Below are 19,253 nucleotides of genomic sequence, written 5' to 3' on the forward strand. Positions count from 1 at the left end.
TTTTGCATTGAAAAGTCACAGACACATACCCTTGAGGGAGCAGGATATCTCTCTTCCACTTTCTACTACAATCTGTTTCAATGCCACAATTTGATGGCTGCTAGGGTCCATCAGTATTCAAAGATAGACTATTTTTCTCAGTGACCCTGTAGCTGAGATACTTAATTCTGGTTGACGTTTATTCTTTTCTATTTGCCTTGAAATATTCATAAATACTGAAAATGTTCTTTTGATATAGTTGATAGTGTGATGCTAATACTTAAATTCTCCAGGTTTAGTTATGGAATTTACATAGAAGACAAGAAAAATTCCCATGTAAATAGAAGATCAGAAAGCTAATTAAAATAAATTTATATGTTGCATTTGTTTCTTTCAAGACATGATGTGATATCTTAGGTTGTTCCATTTACCATATTGACTGAATACAATTGTAAGGTGTTTCTGCTGAAGCATATTGCAGCATCCCAATGATTATCTTCTCAAACAATACTTGAAATGCTTATAATAATTCCTGTTATTTCATTTACCAATGCTCAGCAAGGCACCTACATTTTCAGTCTGGTAGTATTTGTACAGAAATACAATTTGAACTTGCTTCAAGAATCTATTTCAATGCTTTACACTTGACAAGGTCTTTATTTTTTTAAAATAATTTCTTCTGAAATACCTCATTTTATGACTTCATTTAAAAATTACTAAATTGTACAGCCATCCGAACTTCCCAGATTTCCTATAATTTTTAATTTTAAAACTCTATATCTCTTTTTTATTACCTAAATTCCATTAAGCATGTTCCATTTTCATTTAGGTGAATCCTGACTCCAAAGAAATGGCTCTTGGTACATTTTTTCTTTTCTTTCCTTATCAAATTCCAATTTGCTTCCAATTTCTGAAACCAAAACAATGTTTTGGGGGTTTTGGTTGGATATTTTTAAAATTATTATTTGCTAGGAACTTCTTCCATGCATTATTTTTTTTATGGATAAATTCAGACTGACTTTTAAGAAGCTGGATTTTTCCATGATACTAAAAGCATTTCAGTTGTTCATAACTATTGCCTCCTACACAATCATGCTCTAGTTGTTAAAAGGGGAATACGAACAATTAAAGCTTTTGATCCTCCTCACTTTAAGGTCAGGAACTTAAACAAAGGTGAATTAGGGTAGTTGATTATGCCAGAGTTTTATTCATAAGGGCAAATATAGATGAAAGAGAGTATTTCAAAATAAGCCACAAAATATTTATGTGGGCAAACTGAACATGCCTAATACATAAAGGTAAGAGTTTACTGCAAGCTTAAATAATGATAACTTTACTAGTGTGTTTCCCATACTGTTTTCTGCATGGTACTGCCTATTTTCCTGTGGCTGAGCCCTTTATCCCCGAAGAACAATCATCTCATCTCTGCTGTTTTCTTACAGGAGAGCTCTAGGTGGCATAAAGCCTAAACCCTGTCAGGAAGAGTGCTAGCAGAAAACCACCATAGATTATCATACACTGGATCTAGTGCCTTGGTTTTGCTTAGTTCACAGGTGTAACCACAGTGGCTCTCTTTTGCAGCCTCCACCATTCATAATATTATGTTTATTTGTTTTTCTTAATCCTATATTTTTCTGACTAACCCATTTCTGAACCAATGGTCTGCCACATGTTCACTTTAATTCAAGTTTGAAGGTGGCTGATCATTGTCATGGTTTAGCACTGGCAAGCAGATAATCCTCACTTATCCACTTGCTTACTCCTCACATCAGGGACTGGGGAGAGAATCAGAAAAGCAAAAGTGAGAAAACTCAGTGTAATAGTTAAAGCAAAAGCTAGGAATGCAAACAAAACAAAACAAAACAAAACAAAACAAAACAAGGAATTCATTTACCACTTCCCATGGGAAAGCAGGTGTTCAGCCATCTCCAGGAAAGCAGGGCTCACCAGACATAATGGTAACTTGGGAAGACAAATGCTGTATTTACAAATATACCCAGCTCTTCCCTTCCTCCTTCTTCCCACAGTTTTATTGCCGAGCGTGACACCATATGGTATGAAATATCCCTTTGTTCAGTTGGGGTCAGCTGTCCTGGCTTGCTGCCCTCCTAACCTTTTGTGCACCCCCAGCCTGATCACTAATGGGGTGGTGTGAGGAGTAGAAATATCCTTGATGTTCAGACAATAACTAAGACTTGTTAGTGTTATCGACACTCTTTTGGTCACGAATCCAAAATGCAGCATCATGCAAAATACTATGAAGAAGATTAAGTCTATTGCAAACAAAAGCAGTACATTAGAATAAGTCCCAGGGGAGTGGAGTAAGAATGCTTCTAGAACCTTAATGTAGTTTATGGTGCCTTGGTTAGTCCCTTGTGTAAGAAAGAATGACACAGAGTATTCCAGAAAGCAACTCAAAGGATCCAAGTGTCTTTATTCTTATCTCTGCAGAAGCTAGGGAAATTGAAGCATTCAATAAAAATAAAATATTAGAACACCTTGTTCTCTAACAATGTTTATGGCCTTAAGTACTTTGGTAGAATCTAAATACAATTTTCATAATTACATTTGCAAAGGGGTAGGGGGAGATTGTGTTACCTGAAAATCAAATACCTGTGATGTTTCAAAATTACTTAAACAACAGTTATTGTATGGTTTGAATACCTGTTCTTTGTATTTGCAATATAGAACAGATCAGAAAAACAGGGTTAGTGAGGAAAGAAGAACCTTAACAGGTGAAGACAGAAGTAAGATATATCACAACCAATTCCACTGCACTGATGACCTTTGATTTTCCAGTCTTCTTGGAAAAATTAAGCTATGACTGATAATTCTGCTTTTATGGGAAAAAAAAAAAAAACCAAAAAAAAACAAACTAGTTGAGGTTTGTTTTTTTTCTTTTTCTTTCTCAATGCTAGGATAGAGCAGGATTTATTATGATGCATATCAGAGAACAGAACATGATGAATTAAAAGAAACAGAAAACTGACCAAAAAGAAGTTGTTTTAAGAACAATGCAGACAAACTAATTTTGCTCCTGTATGGAAGAATAAAGAAGCTTTATGGGGAGGAAAATACATATTGTCTCTCAGCTTTACAGGTTTCTAAACAGACTTTGATCTTAAAAGCTTAACATGGCAAGATGTCCTGACAAACATATAAATAAAAGCTCTAGCAGTTTAATCAAAACCAGAAATGGAAGATTTCTTTCTGAAAAGAGAAATTCCTTTAGAGAATATTATTACATGAGAGGACTATAGTTATTTAATGATTCAGGCAAAATACAGGAAAATGAATTTGAGGCAATTTGATTCAAAAGTTGAGATATTTCATTTTGTTGGAAACAGACACTAATGTATTCTTGAACATGGATGAAGAAGGGGATAAAAAGGCATGTTAAATAATTCAAACTCCAAATGATATTTGTTTTAAATTTCTGTTCTCTGTCTAACACCTAGTTTTGTAGGTTGAAGACAAAAGAGAATATAGTAGACTGTCTGAAAAAAAATTGATCTAAAAGTATTAATATTTCAAATTGTTTAAAAACTGAAAGAAAAAATTATTTACACAATATCACTTCTAGTTTGAATATAGCTTCAATACTGATGCAGAGAATATCAGTATATGTGTATATGTGCAAATTGAAATGTTTATTGTATTGTTTGGAAGTTTACCCCATGAGCATAGTGTTGTTTTTCTATGATCTGCCTCTGCTAGAGGTGTAAATTATTGTCAAACCCTGTGAGATCCTTTTCAAAGCAGAAAAACATATTCAAATGTATATGTCTCTAAATATTGCTCATGGAAAGCCTTTAACTTAGGATGCTACATTCGTGGAGTTAGTCCATCCTTGGCCTTGCCTTCCATTCATGGAGTTAGCCCTTCCATCCCTGCCTTTCATTATTAACAGTGTTATAGAAACCAGAGCAAAGTTTTAGGGGGTTTGGTTGGACATTTTTAAAATTACTATTTGCTAGGCTTTTGTAAGAGGTCTTTAGCTGCCTTTGCTGTCATTAGTGGCTATGAGCTTCTAAAGAAAATTGAGTTTTAGTTCATACTTGGCAGAAATTCTTACTAACCATTTTAACAGTGTGGCCTAAATTTGTTTGGGGCATATTGGAGCTAATGGAGTTGGAAATCCATTTCATAGCCGGAAACTCCAGCTGTCAAAAACACATTTCCATTTTGTCTTACTTGCACATTTATCACTATTGAGTGAGATCCTGGTATACAAGGGCATATGTTCTAATTACTTTCTGAAATTATTTAAAGATGTTTTCCTTCTTCTTTTTTCATAGGCTTTTTTTTTTCTGTCCAAACATGATTAATGGGTTTGTAAGACCCATCACCTTTAACAGCTGTTTCTTCTTTGCTTCTGGGCAACCTCTGTAGGGTAAGTTCATTTGCCCAGTCATTTAAAACTACTTTTAAAATGGTCAAAAATCTGTTGTAGTAACTTGTATTTGAATGTTAAATACGACACAGGTAATTGGCTACAATTCCCTGTATCATATACAATACTATGAGGTACAATTTCTTCGTAGCTCTTGGTATCTGATGAATCATCAGCCCTCAAGAGAGGTAATACATATTATCTTAATGTAAAAGATATGTCCACTCAGACCGTGTTGACTGCATGCATCTGTAAGAAGCTTTTTTCTCTTCTTTTCTCTTCTCTCCTTGGAAGTTTGTTGAAGTTTATATAACACTTCTGTGTCAAATATTTCATACTTGAAAAGTATTACCTAATTTTAAAGGGTTTATTTAATGAACTAAGGGTTTATTTAATGAGCTAAATCCAAAATTAGATGCTTGAATTTAAAAAAAGGTGTCTAATTACACTGTTTCTAGAATTTTAGAATTTTTTAGAATTTATTTTAGAATTTTCAGATTTTTTTTTGTAGCAGTCCAGAAGACAGAACTCTGAGCTCTGATTTTTTTTTTTTTTTGCTAGTTTTTAATTTGTCTGTTGCAGAGAAATTAAACTCCTAAATCTCCAAGGACTCCTCTTGCACGTGTTTTTGTGTGACATCGCTTTATTCTCAGAATCTATGTAAACAATGTATTTCCGACAAAATTGTAACAGTTTAGCAAGGTATTGACTCCTGTGATTTGGGGTTATCTCTACATGATCCAATTGCATATAAACTCAGGAGAACACAAGAGAGTAATGAAATAAGTGCAGAAATATCACAGACTTTTCAACCAGGAAAGCAGAAGTCTTTATAACGGCTGTAGTGCTGTACAAAAATAAATTAATACATTTCAAAATTACACCTATTAAAGGATTAGCTACTTTTAAAGAGTATTAAAAAAAATTGCTTCCCCTATTTATCTGTATACTGAGAATTATACTAATGCAGGATGTCTAGCCTGTGTGTCTCTTAAAAATGCAAGCTTTGTCTACCCTGCATTTTAAGAAAAGTCTTTAGACTATGGAACATACTAACTTCTTTTATGGAACTTCTTTTTATGGAACATACAACACTTCTTTTGCTGTGTACAAACTGAGCCTACAAGAGCAGGCTCTGGCATAGGCAGTGCACATCCTTCAAAGCAGAGAGGACCCTTTTATGCTTCATTTTGTGCTGCTGTCTGGTATAAAACCTATCATCATAGTAATTTTGATACATTGAAGGAAAAATTAGTGTCAATGACAACTTGATAACCTGTGTAGGGAATTATATGATGAAGCTGAAAAAGGGTTGTGTGTGTGCGTGTGAGTGTATATATATACACACACATTCCAGTTTGGAAATAGGTATCTCTGTGACAAGACTTTTCAGAAGACCAAAAAAATTTAGTTCAGTTAAAAACTTTAAGAACAAAGCCATTTATTAACAACACATTTTGTGCTAATGGCTAATTCTTAATCATTGTCACTATTTATCGCTGCACATAAAAGCCTGTTAGGTCTTAACACTTCTAAATTAGCTGTGGGTATATGTTGCAGCAGAGGTGATGCTAAAAAGCACAAAAGAAGTGAGTTCTAAAGTATATAATCTCTTTCTTCCCCAGTTTTCTCTACTTACACCTCGTGTTCTTGTGTTGTCCACTCACCCTTCCCTCATGCCCTGCTCCTGATGCTGATTAATCTGTTTTTCAGTCTTGCCAGTCATCCTTCTGGTGTGCTCAGCAGGATGTCCTGCCTTTTTGCAGCCCATTGTGTTTATTTTTTCCTTTTTTTCTATATCTTGAAATTGCTCTGTGGGTCACTGTTCACACATTTTTATATGCCCCTTAAGTTCAGTTACACATATATTTGACCCACTGGTGGTCAGAGTGCTCAGATATACTTTTGCAAAATATTTTTTTTGTGTTCAGCTATGCTGTCACAGTTACAGAGAATTTATCCTCTGCTAGTGATTCTGACAAGTCTAAATGCATGTTTTCATTTGGATTTAAGGCCACCCAATACCAGTTATATCCTAATTAATAGATTTACTACTTACAGATGCCACAATCATGGGTTTTTGCTGTAAAGGATCTTAGAATAGGAACGAAGGTCAGTGACGTACCTTTTGTGTGTGAAACCAGCATGACACTGAGACACCAAGACTACAATAAATCATCAAAGGTAAGGTAATACTGACTGAAGGACAGAGCCTTAGTGGCAAGGTGTTTCAACATTTTCAAAATGTAGATACCCAATATATGTAAAAGATATTTAAAAGAGTAAAACAAATGCATGTGTAAAATTTTAAGGAGACCTTTCCCTAAATAGTAATCTTTTATCTTATGCACTTTCTTTTTCTTACAAAAAATAGTTTTGGATGAATAATAGTTATTTCATTAGACTATGTAGATTACAATTAAAGAGCATAGTAGAATCAAATGAATCAATCTGATGTTAACACACGAAAAAAGGACAGATTTTTCTTGATGCATAGAAGTTAAAGATTTTTTTTTATATTGTCATAGTTCTATCTTATACTGCTGTGTTCATCTCAGAGATGCAGTTTCTATGCACAGGGGCATATTATAAATATTCATCTATATTTCAATATTTCACTTAAAAACTTAAGACCCTCTCCAAAATTGTGGTCATGTGACAAGCTGGTGCATTTAGGGGGGAAAGTGTTTATAACATAGTAAAGACTTCATAGTATCATACCATTATTGAGTAATTCAGAGATCTTAGATCTCTATTCTAACCCCCTGCTCAAAACAAGATCAAGTCTAAAATTAAATAAGGCAGCTCAGAATTTTTGAAGTTGTGTCTTGGAAACTTCCAAGGACAGAGTCTAGTGCACAATGTCTCTGGTCAGCTTGCTCTACTGCTTGATCAATCTTATATTTCCATCAAACTATTTAAATTTCTCTTGTTTTTCTAAGATTTATATGAGGAGGAATAAAAAGGCCTTTTAATGATGCTACTGCAGGAATGTACTCATTTAGAATTACTCTATTCAATTGGACTCTGAGCAGATGCAAAGAAAAGAATAATTCCTATGAATAGCATAGCTTTATGTTTTCACACAAAAGACTGTACATACTTTGTATTCTCTAAATTGAGTACCTGTCATTTTTAGAGACCATAATTCTCTACAATCTCTGGCATATAGGGATTAATATAAGATTAATATGGTTATATTTCTTGGTTATATATTAATTATTGTGTAATTTTGTCTTATACTATACTCTCATCTGTGAAAAAAATATTTCAGAAGTTGTTTTTACTGGTAGTGGAACTAATTACTTACTCATTAAGAAAAAATTATCAAACTCACTGTGAACTCTTTAATAAAATGGGCAGCAAGCAGCTGTTGAATGTGGTTTACATTACTGTTATGAGGAAGCAAAATGAAGATGCTATATATATATACACTCATATAAGCTCTTTGGTTAACTAAACAGTAATTTTAAGATACTCTGTTATAACTAGAAGCTGTGTTTTACCCTGGTGCATTAACACTAAAACACCTGCCTGCAAAGCTCCATTAGTGAACTTTTTCATTCTGTAATTTTTGGCATTAATGACTATGGCAGTGCAAAGAAGCTTTTACAAGCTCACTTGAAGTGTTTCCATGAATACACAGCTTTGGTGTAATATGTGTATTTCTGGTTATTATATGCATTTGTTCCTTTTAAATTAGAAAGCATCCTCTGAACTGCTAAATTTGAACATCTTTGCCCAACATTTCTAAGGTAATGCTGTGACATAAGTTGCAATTAATCAATTCACGTGAACAACGTTCCTACAGAACATCCTTTACAAATACTGCAGCTCCAGTTACAGATATGAAAAGACCTTAAGTGTTCATGTTAAAATCTATAGAGGAATTTCAGGTTTCAGCTGCACTGTTGGTTGCTTGTAAAGTAAAGGCCTCCTTTACATCAAAATTTTTGCTGTATTACACTCAGTTGCCAAATCACAGCATTGCTTGGATTTGAAAGAACCAATTTTGAGGTCATCTAGTCCAGTTCTGCAAACAATGCTGTCTCTTTTGGCATATTTTGATGTTTAGCTCAGTGACATGGGTTTAGCACCAAATTAATACTACTCTTCATTAAATAACGATTTGCCTTGTGCCCACAGGACTTGGGCTCTCTGCTCAGGCTGAAGGATGCAGCTGCTGCCTTTCCACTTACAGGTTAAACCAGTAGCAAAGCTGAGCCCATGACCCAGACACACAGAGGGGACTCTTACAAGGCTGGTTACACAGGCATCCACAAACAAGGCTCAGTCTTCACCAGCAGCCACACACAGGACTCACACCAGACCTAAAGCTGGACAGCCATATCCTCTCCTCCTTTTGGCCTGGCAGAGGCCTGACAGCCCTGACTAGATCCTGCCCTCTTTTACCAATGCCTCATTCCAGATATTCTCTGGCTGGTGCAGCTGGATGTTCATTGCAAACATACAGCACTCACACAGGCACCCCACATTGACTGGTCCCCTTGAAAATCAGCACAGATCCTCCACCCAACAAATCCTCCAACCTTGAGCTGAGGTCTACATGCTCACGAGCACATCAGACTTAAAATTTGATGGCAAATACACACACACATGTGGTTTGGTGAAGATACAGACACTTGGTCCCAGCCGGCAGCACTGGACACATGGCCTCTGGTCATTCAGCCCTGCTCCAGTGGTTGGTGCTGAGCCCCTTACCTGTCTCGTTCACTCCAGCCACCCCAATAGCTGCTTTTCAGACACAAACCATTCCTGTCTCAGTGACTGGAGGTTAATTGTTCCTGCTGTCTCCAGTTGCTGATGTTGACATCCCATGGGCTGCAGTAGATCACACAAAAGTCCAAGGGAACCACAGCCCTTTTCTAACTCAAGCAGCTGAACACCCTCTCATGCTAGTCCCTCCAGTAGTTTGCACTGAATCTTTGCAGAGTCAAACACACACACAGGACAGTTTGACACAGTTATGAGGATGTTTAATAAGACAGGACAAACTGCAGCAATCAGGCAGAGAGCTCAGCCAGACAAGCATACTGGCTGTCCCTGTTTTACATATCACCTGTGGTTTTTAATAGCTTTTGCTGTCTGTAGCACCTCTTTGTTCCTCCTTTCTCACTTCCCTATCCTTCCTTCCCACAAACATGTATAATCCTACAGATTGCCTCTTGCTTAATTGGGTGTCAGGAATTTTGCCACATTTTACCTGTGGTTTCTTGACAGCCCATCAATTAGTGTGACTAGCAAGGTTTGTTTCTTGTCACTGTCTCCTTGTTAATTTGCTCACATTTAGATCTCTGTATGTTTAGAGTTGGCCATTTTTTCATCCTCCCAGTTATGAGATTTCTGATCAGATAACCTTGCTGGAATAGAGATTCTCACACTCCCATATACTCTAATCATTAACTGTGAATAATGAGATTTCATTTTCATGACTACCTCACACACATTGCCAGGCAATGACTTCACCAAGAGGCCACAATGCCAGCAGCAGACAAACAGAACAGTGACAGGAATAGGTTCTATCAACAGTTCAAGGACAGCCAGGAAATATAATATAGCATACAATGTCCAGCCAGTAGTCTAAATCATCAAGCAAGTTTATGGTGAAGAGACTGACCTAAAGTCAAACCAAGAAGTCTATCCACAGAGTGAGAAACAAATCCAGTGATCATCAGGCAGACTATTATGGCTAAGAGGCAAGCCACAGCTTAAGCTCTTTTTCAATAGGGTTTATGGATAGAGGATGTTAGCAGCTGATATTCTTCCAACATATTTCAGACAGGGAAGTCAAACCCAGGACTGAGCTTAAATAGAGGTCCTGTGCTCATGGGTAGGGTGTGGGTGGGTGGGAAGCCCCAGGTGATGCTGATCAGGTTCCTTAGGTTTTTTTAGTGTGGTCAGAGCCCTGGTAATACAGTTGTTGTAGGAGAGAATGACAAACATTTCTAAAGTCAGGATAAACATCACCCTCCGTTATGCTATTACAAACAAGACCAGTCAGCACACCACAGAATACAATCAGAATGTTGCCATGATATGTCCTTGGTAAATTCATGCTGGTTGCAAAACATCACCTTCTTGCTCTTCATGTGTTTGGAACAGTTTTAAAGAGGACTTTGCTCTGTAATTTTCCCAGTGTCTGAAGAGAGGCTGTCTGGCCTATACATCCCTGAATCTTTCTTTATCTCTCCTTGAAATTAACATTGATAACCTCTTTCCCCACCCCGCCCCCCAATTATTATGATTTTCACAAACGATAGAGAGCAACCTCCCAGTGACATAAGTATTTCAGCACCTCTCAATACTCATGTGGTCATAGTCAGCACCTCACATGTGGTGTTATGAACTTGCATACATTCAGTTAATTTAAATGACCCCTAACTTGATCATAATGTTACATGTTCTTCTCTTTAAACAGTGACATTTGATATATAAACTCAATTTGTATACCACATCTAAAACTTGCAAAGCTACAGGATTGTTGTGGGGAAATTACACTGTCTGAAATGATCTAAGGAAATCTAGGTTTTCTAGGTTGTTCTTTTTCAGATGAATGCTCTGTCTGCCTTATGGGTTAGCAATGAGTGAGGAGAATTTTGCTGTTCTTCACTTTGGCACCTTAAATGTGGGTTAAATGATACATGGTTACCTAAGGCTTTTTATGACTAGTTCCTTGTTATAATATCATCACTGTAATGCAAACAATCTTTTGGGGCTTTCTAATAATTTTTGTTTTATGGGGTGCTAATGAAAAAGCAATAGTCCACTTGGTAGAAGTGCTGAGTCAATGAACTTTGAATATAGAGAATGCTGCATACAAAATGGTCTGAAAAAACATCATAGCTTTTTAAAATTGGGCAGTTGAAGATAACGCTATTGGCTTTGTCTTCACTCTTCATAAAATCAGGGAAGTAATACCTCTTTCACAGTGATATAGCCGCAATATATGCTGCCAAATTACCGGCGTATTCCCATACTGTTGTAATAAAAGGAAAAGAGAAACTTTTATTATCTGTGAAATAATAATTTTGAATTTAAAACAGCTCTAGATTGGCATAAGGTAAATAAAATCTACAGCAACTTATTTAACACTGGGAAAACAAGAGAACTGAGGAGATACTTTTTAATGGAATTTTATCCTCATCATGGGTGCAATGAGAAAAGTTCATGCAAGTAAAGATGGTATCAGAATTTATATGAAAATAATGATCACATTAAGGTTTCTGAAGCAAATCCCTTTTCCTAACCTTTTCATACCCTGACTTGAAATCTTACTAATGACAAAACAGATGAGTGTGTGCTTGAAAGTTTTATACCCATCAGTAGTAGACAGTTTTATGGTTTCATTTTGTTCTAGTGTTGTCACCAATGCCACAACCAATAGAAGTAAATAATTTATTAAAAACTTTGCTTCTGGAGAGGTTTCTTCATGCTCGTATTTCCACCTACCTATTTCCCCTTCAACTAATTGCATGACCTTCTATTAAATATATAGACAAGCTGGCTCTCTTGATGTTTTTTAAGCAAAGCAATTGACTGCATTGATTTGAAATTTGTCTACTGTTTGTTGAAGTTCTACTGGGAATTCAACATGTATTAAGAGGAGATCTCAAGGTAATTGCATTTAATTTGAAGAAGAAAGCTTGCAAAACCCCTGCTAATAACATATTTAGTGTGAGCACTGGTTGTCAACTTGACAGTACAAAGCTAGATAGAATTATTGAAGTTGAAAGTGTTCAGCTACCATAATTTCTGATTAGAAACATACACAAGTTCTTATTTGTTTTAAGTATCTTTAAAGAGTGCTTTTTTTTTGCACATCATTTATTTACATCACTACTCAATTTGTTGGTTTTTTCCTCCTAAAAATCTTTATCAAACATCTTTCCAGAGATGGAAGAACAGGTTTCTGAAACTGGTTTGCTATTTGTAAAGTCCCTACAGCTACAGAGAACTTATTTTAAACAGATTTATGTGAACATTCACAGGTTGCAGAAGACCCAAATGCAAAACTTGTAGAATTTACTTTGATGTTTTTTCAAGGAATAATACACAAACTTTTAGATCATTTTAGTTCAATGTTTAAAATGCTAATTCAATTCCCTTTTCACTCCATTTTATAATTTCTCCACGATTCCAGAGATGCAGAGGATGCTTCATGCATCCATATTTCTTGTATGCAATGTTACCAGCCATCACCTATAAAACAGGCAGTGAGAAAAATAATTTTGTTGAATGCTTTGTCATATAATGGGAATCTTAGACTTCATGAACTTTATTAAACTTCAATACTGAAAAAATAGCTCTGCTTTTGTTTGTTGAAGCTGAATTTCCTCCAGTGGTCAAATCCAGATGTAAATGCAGGTACCTATCAGTATCCAAACAAATTACCAGAATGCATGATCTAAGTAGGTGCATTGGTATTCTCTGTAAAAATTAAATTCCATTTTGAAAAACTAACACAATTTAGCTAAAAACAACTAAAACTGTTGAGCCATTGAAACTACATTGATTTAACACACAAGAAGAAAGACACATAGTAAGGTGGGGTACCTTGCCTAAGGTAGTCCAGCAAACAAATCAAAATCTCATTTGTGAGTATCAGGCCACTATTCTCTTCACTAGGAAGTAATATGTTTCATCAATATATATTCAGTACTGTTCCTTCAACAATGTTACAAATACGCAGATTAATTTATTTAATCTTCCTCTTTTCTTCTTCCCTCGCAATGAAAAAATAAATCTTCTTTACCACTGAAATCCATCTTATTTAATTAGCTTAGCATTTCCTAATGGCTTCTCAAATGAGTAAAATTAGCAGCAATAATGGAATAACTAAATGGCATTAAAAGGGAAATGCCTGAGAAATTAAAAACATATGTAAGAGGTACAATGGAGACAGCTGTAATTAAAGACTTGTCATGCCTTCAACTACCATAGCAATGCTGAACTAAGAGGATTTACCTTAAAAAGACTTCAGGCATTTGAAGAGAGGGAAGAAAAAAATCCCAACCCAACCCCTGAAGTGTATGCTGAAAAGCTAAACTTAAATAAGGAACCAATGAGTTATAAGGACAAAAGAAAGAGGGCAGAAAATGTAAGAAACTGAGCATATAAGAAAAGGAGACAATTTTACATGGGTAAGAACATTATTGTTCATAACACATGTACTTGTCTGAATTTATATCTAAAATATCTAGCTTAATATTTGATTCTTAATTAGCAAAACATGAGCAGGAAGAGACTTCCCATCTTTCAACTGCTATCTCATTATCAGAATAAACACAGCAGTGAAGTGGCATATAAAATTATTTGGCCTTTACTTCTGATGTATTTTACAATACATTCAAAGTACCTTACCAGATTTTTTTGAATGACACAGAAACCAGCACCAACATAGATATAGAAGGGTAGATTGAATTACAGTAAAATGATAATTTGTCCTCTTCCATGAAATATGTTTATGAATAGAAATAAAAATTAAGCTCCAGAGAGATAAAATAAATTTACAAGTTGTATGTTGCTTCTCTGCTGTAAGCAAAATTTATTTGATAGCACATTTTATTCTTCAATTATTATTCTCAGATACCTACTTTGTTCAGTTAGAAAGAAAAAAAATTATTATAATTTTTAGAAAAAAACTGTGTGTGTGCATGCATGTTTTCACAGGCATACTTACATTCTGACATATCAAAATGTACATTTCTCTTTTGGTTCTCATGCTACTTTAGACTACCAAGCAGAAATATCCCTAAAATGAGATAGCAGGAATAAAATAGGACCTTGTGCAGGTAAGAAACTAACAGACTGGTGATAGCTTTACGGAAAACTCCGATGGTTACTGATGTCACAGCATTTTGAGCAAGTGTTGCCTGGTTTGGTTTATCTTGTAGACACCAAAGTCAAAGTATAAGCACTGTAACCTGAAATTTTGAAACAATTCCTTTTAAATAACTGATATAAAGAAAGCCTACATTTTTCTTTCCAGTAGTGACTATAGCTGGTAACAACATTGGAAATAGAAGAATTTGTCATTACTTAGCATCCCTAGGGAAGGAATGAATAATTTTAATAATTCTTATTCAACATTTTTCGTCTGAAGATCTGAGCGTGCTATCTAACAGAAGCTAAGTATCACTATCTTCTTCAAAAAGAAAGAGAAACAAAAATAGAGTCTTTACAGCAAGGTCCAGTGGAACCTTGACCAGAATTCAAGTACATCAGCTCCCTGTTTGTGCTCATCTGTCTCAGGTTATTTACCTCATCTTGTTTCAGTCACCAGAACGTCACTTAGACTAAATTTCCATTAAAATCACTAGACTATGTGTAGAGTGAGTTGGAATGTTCAAATGGGAGATTCAGTTGCCTAAGTTCAGATGGTGAATGTTATTTTCTGAGACATTTTATGTTATTTAACGCAATCATATGGAGCTTGCAGATACAGCAGAGGACCCAGTTTACCTATGATCTTCTGGAGCAGGAGTAAGAAGCCAGATGGAGTAAATTAGGACATCTAAAATGGCCTTAGGAAAGATTGTTTAAAGAATGGACTCCTGCCACAGCTAACTGGATTCAGAAGTATAATGTAGGTCAGCTTAATAGCTCACAGTGATCATAGTAGGAGCTTAGACATTTGATGTGGGCATATCTGAAGCTGAAATATTTTCAATAATAACTTTTACCCAATATCACTTGAAAATTGACATTTATCTATCTGCTAAAAAAAGAAATATTTTATTCTTTTGCTTTTGCTTCTGTGCAGAATATTTCACTCTACTAGCATTCTCTATCTTCTGCAAAAGCGCTTTAGACTGTATAAATGTCCCAATAATATCATCCCCCCCAAACTATGTGCTAAGTGCTCCTTGTAAGTTAACCAATATCTTTATCTGCCATAGTGCTTTTTCCAGAAAAAAAATATTTTTAATAGAAATATTATTGTACATAATAGTCCAGCCTTCTAATGAACTTTTTATAGTAAGTCAAAAATAACTTTGAAAAAGAAATCCAATTTATCCAGCTTCATACATGAGTAATCCAAGTCACACAGGACATTGCTTCACTAGTCAAAGGGTCTGTTTCAATTTACGTGAACTGAGCAATTAGAGGTCAACAAATGATGTGGCAGGGTCCGGGAGGGCTGCACGAGCTGGCTCCCCCCCGGAAACGGGTCCCTGGTCCACGCAATTCCACTGGATTTGGGGCGCCCGGCCCCCGGGGTCCCGTGGCGTGGCGGCAGCCTCCTAGTCACAGAGATTCAGCAGCAAATAATAGTGGGACAAAGAAACAAACTGGAACTCCATCTCTGTTCTGCCAGGGAGGTTTATTTGGGGTAGGGGGAGAGGTTACAGGGAAAGAAGAAGGGGAGGGAAGCAGGGACGGGGTAGGGTCTGCCAGCGCAGAGATGGAAGACCTCTCTCTGACACAGATGCTGGCTTATAAGGGGAAAGGAAGGGGGCGGGACTGTCTCTCTCAAAGCCAGTCCCAGGAGGAGGAAGGGAAAATTGGCAGAGAGTACACACAAATAGGTTTCAGGTACAGCAGAGTGCCTATTTCAAAATGAACCAATAGCATACAAGGCAGAGAAACAAAAGTAGTGGAGATCTGAAAATTGCATTACTACAAACAAAAGGGCTACTTTTAATGAATTCCCACTCTTATGTTCATATCAATGCCATTCAGGATTTCACAAAGGTTTATAATGCAGGTCACACCTTGTTTTGGTTGTACTTTTTCCTCCATCAGTTCTTACCAATTTAGTTACTCTAAATTACCTGTGACAGTACTGTATTTTTAATGAAAATCAGAAATTTACATGAACAGAAACACTTAAAAAAACATAGGTAGTTCCAAAATAATGAAAGCTATCCACCATGTGTTTTTTAAAATCATAGGCTCACAGACGTGTTCTGGTGGGAAAGGACCTCAGGAGATCTTGAGTACAACCTTCTGCTCAAAGCAGGGTCAGATCTGATGTGAGACTAAGAAGCTCAGGGCTTTGTCTAGTCCAATACAAAGAACTTTAAGATCTTCAGATGAAAAATGTTCTGTAAGAGCTATTAATGTTATTCAGTGCTCTCCTAGGAATGTCAATTAGGTGGTTTTCAACACTTATAAACACTTCTGGTGTCTGGATCTTGTCTAGTATCCAACACCTTTGAAAGATGGTAGAAAGCTGCCTCACAAGGATTTCTGGCAGCTCCCTTAGCATTATTTGATGCCTCCTTCAGGGCATCAGGGAACTGTAGAGATCTAGTTGCCTCAAGTAAACCATGACTCAATCTCCATCCTCTGCTGGTTGTTCTCCTTCTCCCTGAACCTTTCAACTAATCACACAATCCTTGGTAAAGAGTGAGTCAAAGTTCAACTTTATCAGTCCACTGTCTCTAAATAAACCCAACCCTTTCTGCACTCATCCTACATTTTCTTTTTTCAGCCTTTTAACATTGATGAAGTCGTAAAAGATATTCTTGATATCACTTGTGAGACTTAAATTCAACTGAGCTTTAGTTTTCTTGACATAATCCATAAATTATCAGGCAACACCTTTAATTTAAGCAGGAGTAATTTAGATCAGGACTTAAATTTTCTGAAATTTTTTAAATTACATTCAGCTACAAAAACATTGTGAACAACCAACCTAGACCATTTAATTGATGCTAACAGACATAGTCCAAGCTTAACTGAGCATATAAGATTTAACAAATTGATGCCAACATTGCACAGGTTATTAGCTTTTCAGTAGTGATATTTTAGGTGCTTTTTTCAATAAACACAATGAAGAAACAGTTTATTTAAATTTCCCTTAAATTTGCATTAAAATTTTTTCTCTTTTGAATACAAAACAAGGATGCTTTAGTGGAAAGCATATAAATTGTTGATGTCTGCATTACTCTACAATGGATGAAGCAAAATTATAATCAATTTAGAATTAATTACACAAAAACCAGGAATTAAAAGGATAAGGATGGAAAATGGCCAGGGTGAAAAGGGAAAATGGAGACCCTTCTGTTGAATTATAAGTTTCAGAGTAGACAGCCTTGTGAATCTAGCTTCAGACTTTATCAATGGTTTATGTCTAAAGGCATTAGCATCGCTTAATCAATTTACTAATTTAACAACTATAAAGGGATTTAGTAGAATTCACTGTAAATGCAACAGTGACAATTATAGATCTGAGAGTGCAATATTTATGCTATACTTTCTGTAGTGTGTTTAATCATACACGCACACACACAAAGATGTACAAATGTACCTGTTAAAAATTCCCTGTGAGTTCAATGAAATACATTGAATGTCTTTGCGCTTCCCAATGGGTGAGGGTTGAACCTTGAAGACTGGGTGGGTATCAGCCCAGGCAACATTGTCATCTCCTGGTGACAGTCCTCCAATTTTCACACACTTGAGAGTTCATGAGCTCTGAAACATGTTCCACTCGGGGAAATCCGCTTGCAGCCTGCTGCTGTCCAGGATGGCTACAAGGGCTTCACTGAGGTGTACTGTTTACAAGGTTATGAGCCGTTTGATTCAGTTGTCTAGCAACAATGGTACCATTGACCCAGACAATAGTTCAGATAGTGAATGTTTCAAGGCTGACAGAGACAACTGATTATACTCACTCTTGTCCTTCACCTCAGTGCAGTTCCAACCTTACCCGTGCAAGGGTTCCTGGTATGGTCAAGACTCTTCACTGCCCAACCCATTTCACACAGGCCAAGGCCTAAGTAGGATTCCTGAGTCTTCCACCAAGAAAGGAAGGGGGAAGATGCATCACCACAAGCAGCCAGAGAGAGGAGAGAGAATATATCAAATAAACCTGCAGACACAAAAGTCAGTGAAGAAGGAGAAAGTGGACACAGTCCAGGCTCCAGAGCTGAGATTCCCCTCTGCCCGTGGTGAAGAGCATGGTGTGTCAGGCTGTCCTCCTGCAGCCCGTGGAGGACCATGGTGGAGCAGATGTCCATCTGCAGTCCATGGAAGACCCCATGCCCAAAACAAGTGGATGCCCTAAGAACACTGTGACCCCATGGGAAGCCCATACTGGAGGAGGTTTTCTGGCAGGATTTGTGACTCATAAGGGCCCAATGCTGGAGCAGTCTGCTACTGAAGGACTGTATCCTATGGAAGGGATCCACGCTGGGGCAATTCATAAAGATCTGCAGCCTATTAGAAGGACTCATGGTGGAGAATCTCACTGGGGGGGTCTCTCCCAGAGGAGCACCCCCATAATGGAGAAAGGGGAGACCATCGGGAGGAAGGAGCAGCAGAGAGAAAACATGATGAACCGACTACAACCCCCATTTCCCATCTCCCTGTGCTGTTAGAGGAAGGAGGCAGAGAAAACAGTGAGTGAATTTGAGCCCAGGAAGAAAGGAAAGGTGAAGAAAATTTTAACAGTTGGTTTTATTTTTCATTATCCTACTCTGATTTGATTAATACTAAATTAAATTAATTTCTCTAAGTTTTAGTCTGCTTTGCCTGTGACAATAAGCAATGATTGATCTCAACCCACAAGTTACTTTTCTTCTCTTTCCAGCTGAGGAGTGATAGACCTCAATCTGTTCACACCTGGCATCCAGGCAGGGTCAAACCACCACATTTACTGAAACATTCCCTCGGCACTACTGCTGATAGAGTGGATCATTTAAACACTTCTTAACCTCTTAAAGTCAGCCAAGTTCAGAAACACCTCACATGTGAATATCTGAGTCTCATATTATCCATTTTGTCTGGAAGAACTCACATCCTAGGACTGAAAGTTGATTGGTATTTGTAAGGCCCCAGAGCTCACTCAAGGAGTCTCTTAAAAGGGTTTAAGATTCCTTTATGCCCCCTGAACCAGACACAGGAGAAAATATCT

General features: G+C 36.7%; 1 long non-coding RNA gene across 1 annotated transcript in view; it reads right to left on the reverse strand.

Annotated features, from left to right (window-relative positions):
* Positions 1 to 18,537, reverse strand: part of LOC146444605 (uncharacterized) — a 33,969-nt gene extending 15,432 nt beyond the window's left edge. Inside the window, exon 1 of the long non-coding RNA XR_014851542.1 lies at positions 18,048 to 18,537. This is a non-coding gene — a long non-coding RNA (uncharacterized LOC146444605). The remainder of the gene's footprint in view (positions 1 to 18,047) is intronic.
* Positions 18,538 to 19,253: the final 716 nt, after the last annotated feature.

This window comes from Lichenostomus cassidix, chromosome 1 (genome assembly GCF_008360975.1).
Source record: "Lichenostomus cassidix isolate B80296 chromosome 1, HeHo_3.0, whole genome shotgun sequence".
In the NCBI taxonomy this organism is placed as follows: Eukaryota; Metazoa; Chordata; class Aves; order Passeriformes; family Meliphagidae; genus Lichenostomus; species Lichenostomus cassidix.